Source organism: Pollachius pollachius (genome assembly GCF_949987615.1).
Source record: "Pollachius pollachius genome assembly, chromosome: 15".
Taxonomy (NCBI): domain Eukaryota; kingdom Metazoa; phylum Chordata; class Actinopteri; order Gadiformes; family Gadidae; genus Pollachius; species Pollachius pollachius.
This window is the reverse complement of record NC_136948.1, coordinates 18589013-18602236: the sequence shown is the minus strand read 5'-3', so window position 1 is coordinate 18602236 and position 13224 is coordinate 18589013. Positions and strand designations below refer to the sequence as shown.

The window sequence follows — 13224 nt, the reverse complement described above, 5'->3', positions numbered from 1 at the left end:
GGAGGAGATGAAGATCTAGAGCATCAGTTTCTTTTCATACATCAGCACCACAAACAAATACGGCTCCTGCAGCGATATCGGGAAATGGTTCTTTTGGATGCCACATACAAAACCTCAAAATATTACATGCCACTGTTTTTTTGGTTGTTCGAACCAATGTTGGCTACAAACCTGTAGCAGAGTTTGTATGTGAGAGTGAAAGTACAAAGTCCATTGCAGAAGCACTGGACATCTTGAAGACATGGAATCCTCAGTGGACTCCAAAGTACTTCATGACAGATTACAGTGAGAAAGAGATCCAGGCCCTCGCCCAAGTGTTCCCCACTGCAGTAACACACCTATGTGCATTCCTCAGAGAGCAGGCCTGGCTCCGCTGGACTAAAGATGGTGAGATCTAGTAACGTGCAGAGATTGTATTGGGATCTTGTGTGTTTTTTGCAACGGAAACAGTGAATACTGCCTGTATGACCAAATTGTTATGATTGTAGGAAAAAACAAGCTTGCCGACAGGGAGCAGAGAGACCTGTTGACACTTCTACGCAGTATTGCTTGGGCCAGGAGAGAGGAGAGCTGTTTGTTAGCATTAGGGACATTGAGGGACAGTTACGTATATAAAGACAATCAACAAGTGATGACGTATGTTGAGCAGAGATGGCTTGCCATCAAAGAGGTTAGACATTGTCATTGATTAAATGTGTGTGTGTGGGGGGGGGGGGTCTAGCTCAATTGCTGTAAGTGTGGTGTGTGTTTGTGTATGTGTTGTGTAATGTGTTAGGATGTGTGTATATGTTTTGAAGAGTGGATGTGTGTAGTGACAGTATAGTCTGTATGTGAATATTAGATATAATTGTTATGTATGTAATTATTTGATATAATTGTTGTCATCACTGTGTTTTTTTTAGAAATGGTGCAAAGCCTATGCGCCAGAGGCATTTAATGTGTCAGTCACCACCAACAATGGAGTTGAAACAATGAATAAAAATCTGAAGGCATTCTACCTGAAAGTCTCAGGTACTGGGACTCTCTCTTCTCTACTGGGAACAGTTGTTTGAGAATTTATTCCTGACAAAAATGAAAGGCTACGAGCGGCTGAATTACAATCAATCCACAAGCCACAAGAGCTACAATGAGGATGTACCAGAACACCTCAAAAACCGACCAAGAGATGTGGTCCTCCACTGCTTGAGAAGCATCAGTTCTGCTTCCCATTTCACTGCTCAAGATGTTGTGGATAAAGGTGATGGTACATGCCTAGTCAGAAGTGAGCAATCTCCCATCTTTTACTCTGTCAACCTTAGAGGGCCGTTGTGTGAGTGTGGTGCATTTCAAGATTCTTACCTACCATGCAAGCACATGATTGCCATTTTTAATTTCACCAACTACTCATGGGATTTTCTCCCTTCAACGTACACAATGTCGCCATAGCTTACCCTCGATACCTTCGAGGATGGAGGAGGAGAGAGGATGCTGGATGGAGGAGAGAGGATGCTGGATGGAGGAGAGAGGATGCTGGATGGAGGAGAGAGGATGCTGGATGGAGGAGAGAGGATGCTAGATGGAGGAGGAGGAGAGAGGATGCTGGATGGAGGAGGAGGAGAGAGGATGCTGGATGGAGGAGGAGGAGAGAGGATGCTAGATGGAGGAGGAGGAGAGAGGATGCTAGATGGAGGAGGAGGAGGAGGAGGAGAGAGGATGCTGGATGGAGGAGGAGGAGAGAGGATGCTAGATGGAGGAGGAGAGAGGATGCTAGATGGAGGAGGAGGAGAGAGGATGCTAGATGGAGGAGGAGGAGAGAGGATGCTAGATGGAGGAGGAGGAGAGAGGATGCTAGATGGAGGAGGAGGGGAGAGGATGCTAGATGGAGGAGGAGGAGAGAGGATGCTAGATGGAGGAGGGGAGAGGATGCTGGATGGAGGAGGAAGAGGAGAGAGGATCCTGGATGGAGGAGGGGAGAGGATGCTGGATGGAGGAGGAGGAGAGAGGATCCTGGATGGAGGAGGGGAGAGGATGCTGGATGGAGGAGGAGGGGAAAGGATGCTAGATGGAGGAGGAGGAGAGAGGATGCTAGATGGAGGAGGAGGGGAGAGGATGCTAGATGGAGGAGGAGGAGAGAGGATGCTAGATGGAGGAGGGGAGAGGATGCTGGATGGAGGAGGAGGAGGAGAGAGGATCCTGGATGGAGGAGGGGAGAGGATGCTGGATGGAGGAGGAGGAGATAGGATCCTGGATGGAGGAGGGGAGAGGATGCTGGATGGAGGAGGAGGGGAGAGGATGCTAGATGGGGGAGGGGAGAGGATGCTAGATGGAGGAGGAGGGGAGAGGATGCTAGATGGAGGAGGGGAGAGGATGCTAGATGGAGGAGGGGAGAGGATGCTAGATGGAGGAGGAGGAGAGAGGATGCTAGATGGAGGAGGGGAGAGGATGCTGGATGGAGGAGGAAGAGAGAGGATGCTGGATGGAGGAGGAGGAGAGAGGATGCTAGATGGAGGAGGAGGAGAGAGGATGCTAGATGGAGGAGGAGAGAGGATGCTGGATGGAGGAGAGAGGATGGTACAAGGTGGATGCAGAGGAGAAATCATGGTAGACAGATTAAGGATCAAATCGGCACAGGTTGCAATGAGAGAAAAACTGAAGAAGTTAACGGATGACTCGTATTTGTGTGATGATTTGGAGACTTTACAAAAAATGACTGTAGCTCTGGACAATATGACACAAACAATTGAACAACTGTGCAAGAGAGAGAATGGACTGATGCTTAATTAACCGGATGACATTGTTACGTTGAAAAAATATGATCTTAGGGCACTGCCAGTTTGAAAGCACAAGTCAAAACTGTCCAGAAAACGAAAATGGACCCAAGGTACAGTATGTTGTGTTTTTGCTTATAATAATTGCTTATAATATTTGTTAAAATGCAAACATGTCAAAACGGCAATGACTCTGTTCTCCACCATACCTGCCCCCTGCATGCTTAATACTTGCCTTCCACTCCAGGGTTCCTTCTGCTCATTATAATTTACTGTCCTCTTTTACATGTTTTATTTGTACAGCTCCCTTGTCGCCCCTAATCCAACATTGCGAGGAGGAGACACTGGGCCACAGCTCTTCTGCTGTCCTGCACCCAAAATCCTGAGGATGCCATGGAGCTTGGCAAAAAAATCCCTAGCTAACCCTAAATATTTATATTAAACTCTGAACCATTTTGCAACAGGCAACTGTGTGTTGGTGTGTCTTATTGCTTCCCACGTCTGCGTCTGCATCTTTCCCACTCCTGGCTAATAGTTTCAGCTTTTGTACTGTATATCAGAAATGATCACCCTGTACCACACTGCTGACTTGTTGATGTTTTGTGAGTGGTCACGCATTTCTCTAGGTATCTTAAGTTTCCTACTGGAGTCATCAAAACTTTGGACTTTGTGTTATTGTAAGAAATATTGTGTTGCAAAAACACTTTGTGCCTTACCCTTACCCTAACCTTCCCTTACGCAACAAAAATATATTTCTCAATATATTATTTAACAATATATTTAAAGCCCATTCATATATTGTGAATTTTAAATGGTAATATATCTTAGGATATATTATATAATGATATATTATATATGCAAGTGATACATTACACAGTATATTAAAATACTGCAATTATTGCCGTTTTCATATATTGATTAAATAATTATTATACTATTTAATATATTATTAAATATATTGAAATATGTCCCATATTGTATGAGATTATATATTAGAAGAGGCATTCTAAACATATGTAAATATATGATAAAATTATATGAGACATATATGAGATATACCTCAATATACAAGATAATATGAGATATATATGGGAACATGTATCTTAACTATGTTGAAAAATATATTGATTATATGTGTATATATATATATATAGTTGTATGTATTGTACAGTATATTGTATACATGGTACGTATGAAATTATCTAATGTAGTGTTTTAAATTGAATGCAACTGACATTTTCTTTGTATACAACTTAGTTTTGACTACCATTACCTGATGAATGAGAATCTTCAGATAATCTAATGTACAATTTCTGTCTTACATTTGGGAATATTGAATAATACATCAATATACAGTACTTCCTTAACTGAATAAGGTTTATTTTTTTTAAACAACTAAATGAACAAAAACTGTAAAGAAAAACATTTACAAAGAACACCCGTCCTTCAATAAAAAGAAAAAAGAATAAGTGCAACAACAGAATAGTCCTGAGGGACAATCAAAGGACAGCAAACAAAAGTGCACATGCTAAGGTCCACTGCCTGTGCTTCAACTGCCTGTGGACTTCTTTTTCTCTTGATGCCTCAATTCACAGATTCTCTTATTTATGGCCGTTCGGATATCGGCGATCTTCACACCTGGATGTTTCTGAGTAACTGCATCTGTAAAAGATAACATAAGAAAGACAAATGTTATCCTCTGATTGTTGCAAAAGGAAAGATGAGGTGGATCACAATACTGGTAATATTTTTCTAGCATAATATTAATCCACTAAAAATATATATTTTTAGTCTTACCAAGTAAAGCTTTTAGCTTCTTGGGGTCCAGAGGCTGACATCTCTCTGCAGAGGGGTCAACCTTGTTGACCCCTCCAGTCAGATTGGACTTAAGTAAGACTTCGATGCTGAACAGGCCCAGCAGGAGGGTGCGGGCCATGCCCTTTGCTGTTGGTTGTGCCTTTGCCGTCTCCCAACAATGGGCAGCCACCCTGATGTCGTCATTCCCTAGTTGCACCTAATCAATTGTGAGAAGGAAAGACAAACAGGAACAAAAAACAGAACAGTTTTTAATTGACATCTTTAAAAAAAATTTTTACCAATGACAGAGTGTTTTTAATCGATTATTACAAAAATGTACTTACTGATGGTGATTTGGGAGATGTGGGTTGAGGAGATGATGGTAGAGCAACTCTGGTCTCACATTCACTTTCACCGTCACCTTCATAGCTTGAGCTTTCGGTCATCTTGTCTGCAATGAGGGTCTTCACAGGTGATAAGACTGATGGAATTTCTGGAAAATATGGCCCACTGAATTTACTACAACAGGACACCAAACAAGTTGCAAATACATAACATGTTAAAAAAAAAACACAACTCGCAAATGGCAAAATGTGTTGAGGAGGGCTTCTGAAGGCATTTCTAAAAGCATTAAAGGGATTATCCAGAGTGAATCAACCCGTAGCCCTGTTGTTTCAGGCTTCAGAGTGCTGTCGATAGGTATCAGAATGACAACAATAGGTACAACGTAGACCGAGGTAGCAAAGCAGCAGCTACGCTAACAGATGCGGGCATATCAAAACCAAACTCGCATGTCCTGATCAGTTAGCGTTGGCTGCCATTTCGCTATTTGGTCTACCGTGCATGAAATTCTGTCGTTCTCGTACCTATCGACAGCACTTAACATGAAACAACAGGGCTACAGGTTGATTCAGTCCAGACAATCCCTTTAAGGGTGGAATTCTCCCATGTGAATTAGCTGCACGCTTTTCAGCCATTTGTTAATTATACCAATGACTTTAGTCTGTCACTCATGTGCCATAAGGCCAGTTGTGCGTTCTAGCAACGGACTTCACTCATTTGCAAAATGTGTGCAGGCTGAAAAGCACGGCGCGAAGCACTTTTTTGGACTTAAGCACATGGGAGAATTCAGCTCTAAGTGTTTAGTCCAAGGTCAATTTTTGTTCCTACTGGAAACCCTATATACTATATCTGTAGATTTCCCCTAAAATGTAGACACAGGTAGGCCTATATCTTTACAAATAATACCAAAAATTAGGAGACAATTATTTATACAATCTAAAAGAATGCCTATTTTAATCTAAAAGAGATAAGTAACCTTTTATTGCCATTTTGCGTAGCCTTGTGTTCTCCTTAGTTAAAGCCTTGACTTGGGTCTCAAGATCTGCAGAAGATCCTGCTTTCTGCTGGTCCCGTAGTCTTTAAATTTCTGCTCTGAGAGCCCTGATTTCGTCCTCAAGTTCCTCAGAAGTAGCGTCCACTGGGCTGAGGTTAGGTTCATCTTGGGAGAGAATCTCTAATTCAGATCGTCTTGCAGCCATTTGTTTGTAGTTGAGTTTCTGTTGGGTAAAAATGATCAAATCAATTATGTATGAAACATTAGGAAAATGAAACCATGAATGGATCACGTTGAATCATTAAGGTTAATATGTCCCATGGCTAAAATGTTTAAATTCATATAGTCCACCCCCCCCCCCCCCCCCCCCCACTACCACGAACACCTATGGGCAATTTACCAGTTAACCCAACATACATTGGCATGTGGGAGGAAGCCAGAGTACGCAGAGAAAATAGCAAACTCCACACAAAAAGGCCCATGCCAGCCAGTGGGTTTGAACTCAGAACCATCTTGCTGTGAGGTGACAGTACACTACACCACCATGCCGCTAGTCCCAAAATTATTACAGCAAATACTTTTTATTTTCTATTGTTTATGTTAGGCTGGCTCACAACCCAAGTACAAAAATCAGAGATGTAAAAATACATTAACAGCTGCCATGAAAAGAACCCCTTACCTTTTTTGCAACTACAGTTTCTTCTTGGGTGTTAGGGTAGAGTTTATTGGGCAACCTCTTTCTCTTTTTGCCCTTCGGTTGATTCTCTTCCAAGAGATTTCGCTCTGCAACCTTGAGTGTAGACTCCTTATCTGTTAGTAAAAAATAGTAGCAGGAAAGAATTTAATTCCTATGAAACTATGTGGCTTACATTAATTTAAATACTTTCAGGCTGTGGACCACATAGGGACAGAGTGTACCCCCAACACACCCCCACCACCTCTTCTAAACAAAGCCAACTTTTTTGCATGCTCTGGCCTTGCCAAATGTGAATTTGAATGTAAATTGTGAAAATGAGATGTACTACCCATTTCAGCCATGCCCATTGAAGAGTTTTCAGAGAAATTTTATTCCATTGAAATAGATTAGAAATCTATGGATAATCCATGGATGGAGGAAGTTGTCAATGCATGTTAAAATCACATCTACAGACTAGAAAAGCACTCAGAGATTGCAGACCTCTGCCAGGGCAATATTTGTCATTGACACTCAAATTCCAGACGGTGTTACGGATCACCACCAACATTTAATCAGCTTGTGATGAACAGGTGATCCATTAAGGGAAACAGGTTAAACAGCAAAAACTACAAAAAGCTTATAACCTGTAGATGTGATTTAACATGCCTGTCCCAACTTCCTCCATCCCATTGGCTATCCATAGTTTTGTAATGTACTGTATTTCAATCAAATGAAATGGTTCTGAAAACAATGGGTTTTGATGGGTATGGCTGAAATGGGTAGTATCCCAAAACTTTCACTGCTAACATTCAAATTTAAGTTTGGCATGACCAGAGCATGCAAAAGAAGTTGCCTACTACTGTGTTTTTTAAATAAGGTTAGTCTGTTCATTACAAATGTTAAAGGAGAATTCCAGTGTGTTTCAATCTGTAGCCCTGTTGGTTTAAGTCACTTGCCATTTCCAAATATGCATACTACGTCCTGCTGCTGTGCTACAAACTGTGCCAGTACACAGTACAGCAGACACTACACATACTACGATATCATGACCAGTACCTGATTAATTATTAAGAAATTATACACTTAAGTTTCAGCTAAGTTACTGTAAGTTAAATAAATATTACTTTATTATATTTTTCCTTTAGTTTGTTTGGTTTTATTTTTGAATGGTTTTGATTCATCACTTGCGCCCTCTCGTTGCAGTACAACCCAGAAGGATTCTGAGAATGCTCATCTCCCCCCATTAAAAATGATCTAGCCCTACTAACCACATGGCTAGAACCTCATTAATTAAGGCACTGCACAATGTGCAGTTTGTTGAGCCCCACACACTACTCCTGTAGTCCATGAACTGCATATCACATGCTGCTTTTTCAATTTAGGTTTAATTGATGTTTAACAGATGTTTAACAACGTGTATAATTCATGTTTCAATGCCAATTCAAAATTCATATGAAGCGAGACGCATGACTAGGCTAATGGCCGTTAGCTAGCCTTCTAAAAATTCAAATTTAGTAAAGGATATGACTTGCTTCATTAGCTAATGTTAGCTAGCTGGCTAAAAATTCAAATTAAGCAGGATGACTTTCGGCCTAGTCCCGCTTCATTCACTGTCCAAAAGCTAACTTTACTTGGCCAGTAAACATTACTTGGAAAATGATGCAAAAACCTCACCAGGTGCCATCATTATTATTGTATGACTAATTAAGTATAAAGACATTATAAGCACAAATACTTGCCTGCTAACTGCAAAATGTGTGCTGATTCAACTGACCACCCATTAGTAGGCTTTTTCACACCGATGCTGCGGCACTCGACAAGATACTCTTTTTCCGTGTTTTCAGGATCAAATTCTATGACCCAATTTATGGGCACTACGCTAAGGGCGCCTTTATCATTCCCCTTCGACCAGCTCACAAGAGCAAACTTCATTTTCTCTTCTAACCGCGACCACATGCAGAGAACAGTACTGGTAGACTCCGTTAATGCTGCTGGGTGGCTTGTCGTTCTTCGCGCCCGATTTTTTATATGGCTCTGTTCGCGCCTGTTCAGGTGTCTGGTAACAACTAGCTCGCCCAATCAGAGACGTTGCTTTTATACCGTAGGGTTCTGGGTAGTGTTGTAAAATTATGTTGGTTAACTTAGCGTTTTAGCATCTGTGTCATTGCCTTACAATCGCTATACAAAACATAGAGAAAATGGATGGGATATTACCTTCTGGAAACCATGTGAGTCGTCACTGCTGCGGTCTTTTTTGATGCTGTGGAGGGTTCCGTTCTTTTCATCGCTTGAAGAGAGGTATCGATATGGACGGAAGGAGAAGGAAATACATTGCCCCAGATTCAGAATATGAGATTCCATCAAGAACAAGGAGATACTGGAAAAGGAGGTTTGTGTTTTACTACAACCTAGTCTAGTTAACTTACATTATTAAATAGTTGTTCTGTATTTAGGCTACTGTTGTAGTTCTGTGGTTTGTTTGATTTTACAAGCTTGTGACTTAGCTAAACGTAGCTAGCATGATGCAGCACACTGGCTAGCAAACTTAGCCACTTTCATTTTCACGTCAAGTGTGCGTGCGTGCGTGTGTGTGCGCGCGCGGGGGGGTTGCCATACATGTTATACGCTCAGAACAGCCTCTGACAATAGATTTTTATTCCATTCTTATTCTAGGAAGCTGGTTGAGGCCATCAACATGCATCTGTCAAAACAGGGAATGGTGAGTCATGAACATGACCTTTTGTGTGTATTTTAGTGACAATATGCTGCACTAAATGGCCACAATTTAATCAGATAACTGAAATAATAATCTTTCTTGATTAGTATCTATTTAGAATGTTGAGCAAAGTCTTGTGTCAGACCCAATGTTTAGTGGGATAATCGGAAAGCCCTCCATTTGAGAGATTTGGTGGCAAAAACTTATCATTGCCATCCACTTTGCAGGCGGTTGGCATTTGGCCCTTTTTTAAGAGAGTATTATTTTTTTGCTATGATGTATTAAATATTGATATGAATTACAGCTTACTTCAGGTAATTATAATGCAATGCATCCAACATGGATGTATGTGAATATACAGTATAACCATGTATACCATTCATATGCTTTTTCTTAAACTGGATCAGGAGTCCTCTGACCTCGACTCTGACAATGGCTCAGAAGACAGACACGATGGTGGTGGGATTACTGTAAGTAATCTACTAATAACTACTACTAACTGTTCTGTGTTTGACTGTTTCACTGATAGTACTTCCTCTAAGACCTCTCCGTTCCTACACAGCAGAACTTGGATCAGGAGTCCTCTGACAACAGGTCTGAAGATGCACATGATAGTGATGACATTACAGTAAGTATTATTTACTTTTGCCTGGGATATTGGATGACTAGAATATTGTTTTGAACCGTTCTGTTCACTTTGCAGACATTTGACATTGAACATTTTGCTTCCTCCTCTTGTAAGAGAGTCCCTTGGAACCCCTGTTATTGCTAAATAGTGTTGAATTATAACATATATTTCACATAACACAGAATCAAAATAATCAGCCATGTATACCATTATGCTTTGTCTTAAACTGTTCTCTATTCTCACTAGGGGTGGGAATCGAGAACCGGTTCCTACTCAGAACCGGTTCCAACTAACCAATTCCATCGGAATCGTACGCCTCCAACGTTATCGATTCTTCTTAACGATTCCGCACCACGTTTTCCGGTTTTCTCAAAAATCTTGCGACGACCCTGCGCGCGCCGACAACCTTCAAACAATGCGGCAGCATCATGGAGCGGAGGAAGCGATCGCAAGTCTGGCTCCATTTCACTAAACGCACTGAAAATGCTGCCGTATGTAATCTGTGCAATGCTGCCATTTCATGTAAGGGTGCAAACACCAGCAACATGCTAAAGCATTTGTCAACAAAACATGGAATTAAGTCCCAAGAATTCCATGTGTTCAAAAGCCTGCATGCGATTCAAACAAGCTCCACTGTGTCCTCCGTTGACAACGGTAACGTTCACATTACATATCCTGCATTGGCAGCCCACTGTCGCCTTGCAACTGCAGTTTTTATAGTAGTAGTGTAGTAGTTTTTATTAATAATGCCGACCTATACAAATTTCATGCATTTTAGATGATCGCTCTCAGGCAGCTGGCCCCTCGACATCGGCTCAAGTTACCCCTTTCACGCTAGCTGCTCAGGGTCCAGGAGCTAGGTGGAATGAGGAGAAAATTAACGAATGTCATCAGGCAGTGACCAAGTTCATTGTGAAAGGCTTACATCCTTTCTCCACTGTAGAGCAACCCCATTTTCGGTAGGTGGTCAATGAAACCAACAGCTAGAATGTGTCTATTCATTTACAGCCCATTTGAGCCCATATGGCGTTTCTACAGTAAACTTTTAAAAGTAACGTCACAGTATGTGTTTTACTGGTGGCTAATACATCATCGGAATTATATGTTAAATTACATGTTGATTCTGTCCTAACCACTGTAGTATTTCATTAACAAATGATTTTAGGGAGATGACAAGGGTGTTAAATCCAAGATATAAGCCCCCATCAAGGGAAGCTCTTACAAACCACCTGATCCCAGCCTGGTACCAGGTGGAAAGACAAAACTTTGTCTCAGAATTGAGATATGTGAAAAAGGCAGCCATTACAGCAGATGAATGGACAAGCCTTGCCCAAGACCATTATATAACGGTCACTGTACATTACACCAAGCAGGGAAAGATCTTAGGTAAAGTCCTAAGAACCAAGGCAGTGTATGAAGCCCAGACAGATGCTGTTGTGGCTGAGGAGATTGAAGAAATATTTCAGGAATTCGGCATTAGTGGTAAGGTTGTGGCAGCGACAGTGGATAATGCAGGAAATATGAACGTGGCAATGAAGAAGCTGCAGCTTGTCAAGCTTGGCTGCTTCGCACACACATTAAACCTTGCAGCCCAGAAGATCCACCAGTGCAACGCTGTCACCAATTGGGCAGCAAGGGTACGTGCCGTGGTGAAGTGGATGAGGAAGTCTACCATGGCCAAAACTGTCCTAAAAAAAAAGCAGCAACTCCTGAGTAAGTATCTATGCATAACATAAAGTGATATGCAACAAACTAAGTAATGATGGTTAATGATTATATGTTCATTGTTATGTGTCATATGCTTATGCAGATGTGCATCTAAATTTGTTTTTCAGACCTACCCCAGCACTCACTGATTCTTGATGTGAAAACACGGTGGAATTCTCTCTATCTGATGATTGAGAGATTCTTTGAGCAGTTCCCTGCTATTCAGGCTGCAGTGATGGACCCAATGATAAAGAGGCAGTTTGACAAGGAAAAGTAAGGGATAGATTCTGTAACTATTAAAATAGGCCTTATTTTAAAACTGTTGATTATAAGACTGCAAGAGGAGGACTTGTGTGTTTATTCCTAATTATTTGCTGTTTCAGACTGATGGAGAAATTGATGTCCGACGACGTCAAGAAGGCAGAGGAGTTTGTCCAGCTGATGCGCGTGCTTTACACATCAACACTATGTGTCTCGAGTGAGAAAAGTCCAACCTGTGGTCAAATTCTACCCATCTTAAAGAGGTTGGAGCGCCACTATTCCATCGAGGCAAGGGACTCTGCATTCGCAAGGAATATAAAAGAGAAGATATGGACTGATCTCTCCACTCGTTACCAGGTGCCATGACTGATATTAATTTGCAGTTCATGAACGGTTGATTTCAGTATTTCAATAGCAAAAGTGTCCCCAGGTTTTTGAACATAAACGTTTCTTCCTTTCTGAAATTAAGGATGAAGAGATCCAGACCTTCCTGCAGGAGGCGACAGTGATGGACCCAAGGTTCAAGCTGAAAATGGACAACGATGATGCCATCTGGGACAGGCTGAATACCACAGCAGTTGTAGAGACACTCACAGAAGAGGTATGTGAATCACAGTCTGTGGTACAATTCCATTGTCTTGCCTATATGTTTGTTTATACTTAAGGTACCAGTGCCAGAAGACACGCAGAGGCAGTATGAGTATGTGGAGGAGGAAGAAGAAGACGATGAGGAAGGCTATGTAAGCACAGTTCATTATAATGTCCATATGGTTTATTCATAATAATCCATTCAGACCACGCACCCAAAACAAGTTTATGGTCCTTTTAATTTCAGACTGTACCTATAAAGCACCCCAGGACGGCCCTAGAGGAGCTGTTTGGAGAGGAGGAGCAAGACATGCAGCAAGTAGCAACCCAAGAGACCCAGAACATTGGTCAGCGTGTAGACTTGGAAATACCAATGTACAGAGCCCTTCCTGCTATTACCATCTCATCTGACCCTGTTCTATGGTGGTGGGAGAAGAGGGACACTTTGCCACTTCTGTATGATGTAGCACAAAAGTATTTGTGCGCTCAGGTTTCTTCTACTCCCTCAGAAAGGGTATTCTCCACAGCAGGAGATATCATTAGTGCAGAGCGCTCAAGAATCCTCCCAGAAAAGGCAGATATGCTTATATTCTTGCATAAGAATTGTTGACGCTCAGTAAAAAAAAAAAAAAATCTAAAAGATGTTATGGAGGCATACAGTTCATGCCTATTTAATTAAAGTGGATGTACGTATGTTCACTGTTTTGTTTACTTTTTATATCCCTTCCTAGAAAAGTGTTAAACTTTAATTTAATGATGTTTGGTTTA

At 41.5% G+C, this 13224-nt stretch overlaps 1 long non-coding RNA gene across 1 annotated transcript; it reads left to right on the top strand.

Moving 5' to 3' along the window:
• Nucleotides 1–11245: 11245 nt before the first annotated feature.
• Nucleotides 11246–12122, top strand: LOC307087456. The gene is made up of 3 exons (XR_013812496.1): nucleotides 11246–11613; nucleotides 11736–11880; nucleotides 11991–12122. It is a non-coding gene; the product is annotated as an uncharacterized lncRNA (long non-coding RNA).
• Nucleotides 12123–13224: the final 1102 nt, after the last annotated feature.